We start from the raw sequence: 8,028 nt of genomic DNA, 5'->3' as shown, positions 1-8,028 counted from the left end.
TGTCAAAATAACTAAGATTCAGGCAATAAAAGAGAATAGGGAGCTTCTAATGTGGCATTTTGGATTAGAATTGGGAGGTGTGCTGGCGAGTTTGACTCTGTTATCATTGCTGTTTTTATAAATATGATTTTCTAATTATTAACCGTCATTAGTATTAATGGCATTTATGCTCATAATCTATCTCACTAAGGATTTCAAAGTGCTGTAGTTTTTCAATACTAAATGAGTTCCAGGGCTCCAGCAGTGATGCCCGCCCTGATTTGCTACACCCAAAGTCTCCAAACACAATTAATTTTAATTCATATATGAATAGGCCATAGAGCACTTTGAGTATAGAATGGAACTGGAGACTTCGCAAACAACTTGAAAATATTTCAGTTCATAAGGACTGAAATCAGCTAATTGGCTCTTTTTTCTCAATGGAGACAGCATTCTTTGTCATTGAAACACTTACTTATATACATGCTGGCTTGGCTGGGAGTTTAGGAACACATGTTCAAGGCATGCAGGGGCAAATGAGCAGTTACGCTTCAATTTCTGTCTCCTTTCTTTGTCCCATTCCTTAATTCTTGCTCAGCATTCATGTCTCATCACTGATGAAATACCCCCCATGATGATCTAAGCATGTGGGACTTGTGTCCATTCCTGGTCATCTGCCCTGCTGCCTTGCCCTGGAAATGTGGTCGCTCACTCTGAAATACAACTGATGCCTTCTCTTTCTTCTCAAGGTACTACCTACTATGTCTGCAAGGACACTCAGCAGTACCATCTGTAGAGCACTTCTTGTTCGCCCCAGCAACATTTTGGTTTCTTTCGCTCTGTCCTTTCCCTTCATGTGTTTTTCTCATGTTAGAATCAATTTAATCATATGATACATATAGAGGAGTAATAAAAGACAGTAAACACCATAACTTTTTACATATATAGCATAGGTTTGTCTAACCCAACAGTCCTCATTTTGTTGAATGGGTGAAGGAAGGAATGGAGGAAGGAAAGAAAGAAGGGAGAAAAGAAGAAAGAAACAAATGAATGACAGAACAAATGAACAAATAAATCCTGTTTCTCTTTGTGGATCATGGTCCAGTATTTCTCCACACTCTCTGATGGCAGACTGAAGCTTCTCCTATGTATTGGCCAATAGCTTAGTCAGTAAAGTGCACATGTATTTTGGAGGACAGAAGTCCACAGCTCCACCTACTTTCTAACCCAAAGTACTCCATGGCCTATTCATATATGATTTAAAATTAATTGGTTTTGGAGGCTTTGGATGCAGCAAGCCAGTGTGGGAATCATGCAGCAAGCCAGTGTGGGAATCATGGCTGTAGCACTCTTGAATCCATTTACCATTTGCATAAATGCCCAAGTTCCATCCCTAAGACAAAGAAATCACCTTCTTCCTACATCCAATGGACACCTTACTAACACTTCCCAGAAGCAGGCATTTCAACTCAATGGAAACAGATTTCTAGTAATTACAACAACACAGACTACTGATTAAATGTTTGCTAGGTACCTTGCCTTTATTCTCTTTGCCAACCATATAGTAAAGAACATTTTATTTTAAATACATTTTTTTTACAAACATTAAGTATCTCTCTTCTCTCTCTCTCTCTCTCTCTCTCTCTCTCTCTCTCTCTCTCTCACACACACACACACACACACACACACACACACACACACACACACACACACACATGCCAGTCATGGTGGGATTCACTTTAATCCCAACACTAGGGAAGGCAAATCCCAGAGGCTTGCTATCCAGCTGATATGGCCTGTTTGGCAAGTTCCAGGCCAATGAAAGACCCTATCTCAAATAACAAGGTGAGTGTTACCTGAGAAATGATACTTGAGGTTGTCTTCTGATTTCCATACATACTCACACATAAGTTCACCTGCACACATATGTGCACCCCCACACATATGTGCATACTTACATGTGCACACTCACACTTGCGCACACACGACATTCATATTCATAAAAATACATTCATACATACACAAGAAATATAGCAATAGCACCACGCACATTGCAACTTCATTACCACACAGAGCACTACACACATCAAACAAGTTTGCTCTTCACCTGACTTGAAGCCTGGTTTCTTGGAATGCTGATCTTCACCTACTTGCTAGAAAAGCTATCTCTGATAGAATAAGTGAAACTACTGTGAATTCACGTATCACTCAAGTGTAAATGTGTTAATGTGCAAACTCTGCCAGTAGTGTGTGCAGTGGAAAAGAGAATGGGAAGCCAGTAAAACATAGAAATGAGCCCCTAATGGTGGCATTTCGGGGAATAGGAGGGGACAGATGGGGAGATATTTCTGGACCAGGGAGCTTCTGGGTGCCCTTCACGTTGTACCACACCAGCCATTTCCTATTCCTGTGCAGAAGGTTGGCTCTGCTGCCACAACACTCTCCAGCTCTCCTGAGAACCGTGCTTCTATTTCTGTCTCTTATAAAAAAGGTAGAGATGCCATTCCTTCTGGTTGTCAGGGATCAGGAATGAGCCTCCCTCATATAACAGAAAAAGCCAAGAACAGACAAAGAAAACATCTTCTTCCTACATCCAATGGGCACCATACTAACACTTCCTGGAGGCAGACATTTTAATTCAATGGAAAGAGATTCCTAGTAATTATAACAGCAGATTATGCTGGTTAAATGTCTACCAGGTACCTTGTCTTTATTACCTATGCCAGCCATATAATAAAGGCATTTTGTTGCCCCTATTTTACAATTATTAAGCAACAATGCTGGTAACTTTTGGGGTCAATTAGTGGTGACCAGAAAGTTAAATCCTAAACACCTTCAGGAAGAAGTCCCTAATACAAGAAAGAAATATCTAATTATGATTTCATGAAAATATACACCTGAGCACAACTACTACTGGTCTTCCATCCTATGCATGACCTAACAACTACATTGTATTTACTTTAATTCTTTTTATTTCATAAAGGTTTGGAAGACAAAATTCCTGACTCCAAATTTTACAGGAATGACTAGTATAGAAAATATGAAAGATTGGCCAATAATTTCAATATCTTTTCTGCAAAAATGTGTATGAAATGTCTAAACTAAATAAAGGACACTTTCAGGCTATTTGGAGAAGTATCTTTAAGGAAATTGTACAGTCCCTGACTTGAAGAGCTTGAGGCTGAAGCGGTATTAAGACCCCAATCATGTTACAAGTCAGGCTCATATACAAGTTGTGTTCAAACTGATAGTAGAAAGAAAGAAAGGGGAGGGGGATAGGCCAGTGAAGGCAGCTATCCCTTCCAATAGCAATCAGACTACAGGTTGTCACAGACAGAAAATAAGTATTGTCTTCACCCGTTACTTCCAAGCAATTGTCTCCTAAACACTGTTACTGCTACTGAGTCTGCCCTCTTCAGAAATCCCTGGTCTTCCCTACAATCTCATGGAAAAGCATTAGCATTTTTTTATGATTTCTTTTAATCTGCCCACCAAGTCAGTTCTCTGCAAGTGCAATGTGTTCAAATTCTTTATCTTTCCTGAAAAGAGACAGAGCTACAGGGGCAGGGCAGTTGCTGAGAGATCTCTCCCTCACTCTGTAAATGCCTCTCTGTAAAAGTGCATTTATGTTGAGAGTATAGCATTAAAGCATATTCAACCTGTGTCACTTGACTCTCACCAAGTCAACACTGGCTTCTGCAAAGCTGTGATCAATTTGATTAAACATCTGGTTTGACTGGTTTTTCCACGGAATCAGCCTAATTGTGTGGCCATTTAGGCATTGCAGACACCTCTCTGCAAAGTCAAGGTAACTCACTCAAATACAACCCCTTTTCTCTAGATCTTCTGTGAACTAAGCAAGCAGCTGTTGGTAAAAGTTAAAATCATGCTTTCTTTTGCCTTTTTCAACTTTCAAATGAGAACATGAATAGATAGCCAACCAGACAATCTCTGAAGATGCTAAATGGGGAACTAAATAATAACTATATATTTAAAGACAAATCTGTAGCATAGGAAAAATCAATATGGAAACAGTGACTTTAAAATATTTAAAGAAACAACTACCTCTTTTCAGTAGCATATTTGAGTACCTCCAGACAATCAATCAATTATTCATAAATATGAGATTATCGTTTTTATTTGCATTGTAATACACGCAAGTAACTCTTTAAAAGTTGTCAGGAATCAGTTCTCTTTCCAATAAATCTTTCAGCAAATTGTGTTCTTTCCTTGTTATCTGCTCCATTCAAATCAAAGCACCGATCTTGTACAACCTGGTACTTTATCCAAATTTGTTTACCTGAGTACTGATTAAATATTTTTGGTATACAGTCTAAAATCCTACTGGCAAAATAATAAGATTCATAAAATGTCCACAGAAATCAGAGCAGGTGTCATTCGGACTAATCTCGGTCTGTTTCTCACTATGATTAACCAGCTCGTAATGACAACGCTTCTTATCTTACAACTGTGGCATGAAGAGGGAGCTGTAGCTCTTCGGAGACACAATTCTGCACGCCCCAGCTTATCCATGCTCTGCGATCTCGTGTCTGTTTCTCTCTCTCTCTCTCTCTCTCTCTCTCTCTCTCTCTCTCTCTCTCTCTCTCTCACTCACTCACTCATTCCCTCTTCCATCGTTTTTTATCATTGTGCCAGTTCCATTTAAATGTATCTGCGGTGGATCTGGTCAAGTGGAGATAATCCATGCAAATCAGAAACTGGTTGTCAGTGTGTGATTCCCGGAGAGGACTCAGCCTGAGGAGGTCACTCGTTCACAGCCGCTCCTCCCATTCTATCTCTCCCCTTATTGCAGAACTGCTGTATGTATACAGTGGCAGAAAGGACTCAATTGACTTCAACTGCTGCCTGGTTTTGCTTACAACTTTTTCTTATAAAGGAACTTACCTCCATCTGTCTTTTCAAGGTAGGAAGCCTGATTCTTCTAAAGATGCTTGTAATGCCTCTACTGTCTGCTCATTGTCAAATGTCACTAGAATGCTTTACATTGTTTCTGGCATTGGGCACAAATGCTGGCTGCGATTCCAGGTGCCTCATGCTTTTGTTACTTAACCGTGTAGGCACAATTGTTTAAGTGTTGGGTATTTGGATGTTTATTTTCCATGTAGCCAGCTCCGGTTTTACAACGCCAGGAAGATTAGTGCCTACTCTCTAACCTAGAAATACAATTCGCTATCAAGTTTTCCCTCTTAAAAAATAATAACCTCTCTAGATGTTTTAACTTCTCCTGCACCATGACCAAATTCATCTGTGAGAAGGGTGGTTGTGTATTGTTTGCCTGAACCTGGAACCTTCTTGCAGCATTTTCCCTGAATAAAAAAGAATTAACTGTTGAAATGTTTTTAACATCAGCAAGAAACGGTAGATCTTACTTCATTCTGCTGCAATGGCAACAAGCTGGAGACTCTATTGCCCTGTCAAATAGATTTATTTTTCACAATTCACAAATTACTAAGCTATGCAGAAGTATTACAATTAGTTAGGATTCAGTTACCGTTGTTAGATGTGCTGTTATGTATTGTTTTGAAATTTAAATTGTATTTTAGAAAAGTTTAATGTAAAGAGACTCTTTAAACCCTGATGTGTATATAGTGCCACTGGAGATCATTATTTAAGAATGGTTTCAATAATCAAATGGTTAAATTTGGGTTAAAAATGTGTGGAAGAGGCTAATAGATTGCACAATATATTTGTTGTTTCTGAAAGCAATCCCTCAGCTTGTGATACTGAAAATGTGTTTCCCTTAAGTGACTTTTAATAATATTTTAATCATTCCTTAGTCATTTTAACTTTAAATCACACTAAAATGTCATGAAATTACAAATTCAAAAAATATTTTGAATTAGTACAAATATAATTAGAATATTCCAGTTGCAACCCAAATCTTAATAATGTCATCTGTCTTTGAAAGTACTCTTTGTTAATATGATTTTGCATTTTGACATATGGCTCTGACAAGGATATTTAATCCCTTGTATGAGATAGAATTGAACATAAGCAGTAAACAAAGTTGACAGTCTTAAAAAGAAGGAAAAAATGTTTTCTGGTATACACAATCTTTCTAATGTCATAAATCCCAGATTCCATCATCTAGGTAGATACTTGTAGTTAGTAGAGTTTGTGGGGAGAAATTTATTACCCACATAAAATATCTCAGTGTCAAAACTCTGCGTTTCTTTTTCCTTTTAGTGTTGAATGTTCCGTTGAAAAGATGCACTCTGATTTTTGAGTACAGTAGTACAAGGCAGGAAGCCCTGTCATTGTTAGAATAAAGAAGTGTCGACACAAGTATTACTGTACAGAGGGCTGTCTCTCTGTCTCTGGCGTTCGTTAGGTTACTATATGTAGAATTTAACAGATAAACATGTTCTGCTTCATGGCATTTTATTAGCCCTATCGGTATGAAAGCTTCTCTGCAAGGATGGGGGCGTGTGATTTATAGCAGGGTGTAATAAAAACCCCTCACAGTGAGAAAAGAGGAATTTGACTTATTACTTACCTAGTAATTAGTTTCTTTTAAAACTCTTTGAAATACTAAGTTGTAAAGTAAACTGAGGCTTGCCGGGAAAAGCTAATTGAATGTATCTGTTGGAGCCATGTGACTGCCCATGAATATCTCCTATGCAGTCATTGTCATTGGAGTATTCTATTTGAGCTTCTGTATTACAGGGAAGAAAGGGATTCCTCACTCCTGGTCAAGGGAAACTCTTCTAGATCCAAAGGGATTTGGAGAGGAGTCCCTGCACAAGAAACACTAAACAGACAGAGAGGTATGTGGGATAGTCCAGCTGGGTGAACTTGAGACTAGTGGGAAACTAAAGGATACCCTTTCAGAACAAAGGAATATCACAGATACTCTGTCAGCAGGCAAGCTAAGGAGAGACAGAGAAAGTGGCCAAGAGGCTCTTCTGGGGACTGAGAAAATGCCGCCAACTAGGCATTCTCTTTGCATCCACATTATTTGGATATGATAGGTTTGCAGGCACTCCCCGTGGAATCCCAAGCCATCATTTCACAGGGTTATTTCAAAAGCAGATATTTTTATAGATGCTTGCGTGTTTTTGTAAACCTCAAGAAAGTCTCTAAAGACCTACCTCCTATGCCTTTAGTTAGGCCTTACTGTGCATCCTAAATAAAACGGTCACAGCCTTCAACTCCCCCTGGGTTCCTTTGCTTCATCTGTACACTTCCCATTTCTCTAGTAACTCATTCAAGCAACTGCTCAGGGTAAGTTACATTTACTCCATTTCAGTGTGCCTTGCAGCAAAATGTAGAGCACTGATAAACCTCATGGCTGTACTTAACAGTGGGCTGTTATTCCCACCGGACTCCCTTCTGCTGCTTTCACTGAGTACAGTTTAAAAGATAAATTATCATCTTAAAGGAATGCTATGAGGGGTGTTAATAGTTGTCCAGAACTTCAAGAATATTCAGTAGGGCCATAGAAACTTGCAACACTGCTTGAGGGAAAATAATCTGTATTATCAGCAGGCATTCGATGCCTGCTTCATCGGCAGACATTCAGAGTTATGAATGAATCTTCTGATATGAATCTTCATAGTAATGCTCTGAGGTCAAGAGGACCATCATACACATAGATAAAGACAGAGAGGTTCAGAGAAGTTAATTGACTTTGTCAAGGCCACAGAGTGTGGCAGACATGGGATTGAACCTGCTTATTCTTTGAAATCACGTATAACAATACCTTCCTGGCTTATTTGTCAGGGTACTTCCTTCTCTCTCCCAACAGCAAGCATATGCTATTTACCCTTCTGTTGTCTTGACACACCAGAACTAGGGATCTTGTTCCGATTTTCAGCTTCTTCATAGCTTTTCCTCTCTATCTGCATTACCATTATAGCACAGTTTTTAAGAGTTATTTCACTGAAGACAGGCCAGGAATGGTTACTCCAGTAGAGTGTAAGAACTAAATCAGATCTGTAATTGACTGGTTTGTCTTTGAAACACACACACCCCTTCTTTTCCCTGTCTAAAAACAAGATTGACAGCTCTTTATATGTTTGGAATATT

At 39.0% G+C, this 8,028-nt stretch overlaps 1 protein-coding gene across 44 annotated transcripts in view; it reads left to right on the top strand.

Moving 5' to 3' along the window:
• The first annotated feature begins 4,584 nt into the window (after positions 1-4,584).
• Positions 4,585-8,028, top strand: part of Adgrl2 (adhesion G protein-coupled receptor L2) — a 631,085-nt gene continuing 627,641 nt past the window's right edge. For 33 of the 44 annotated variants that reach the window (XM_052731823.1, XM_052731822.1, XM_052731821.1 and 30 more), the window contains exon 1: positions 4,585-4,903. The gene's annotated coding sequence lies outside the window, so the exon portion shown is untranslated. The remainder of the gene's footprint in view (positions 4,904-8,028) is intronic. The other 11 variants (XM_052731820.1, XM_052731799.1, XM_052731790.1 and 8 more) reach the window with 1 other exon arrangement.

Source organism: Peromyscus californicus, unplaced genomic scaffold, assembly GCF_007827085.1.
Source record: "Peromyscus californicus insignis strain IS unplaced genomic scaffold, ASM782708v3 Scaffold_9__1_contigs__length_137607984, whole genome shotgun sequence".
NCBI lineage: Eukaryota > Metazoa > Chordata > Mammalia > Rodentia > Cricetidae > Peromyscus > Peromyscus californicus.
The sequence above is the reverse complement of the archived record's forward strand: the minus strand, read 5'-3'. Positions and strand labels throughout refer to the sequence as shown.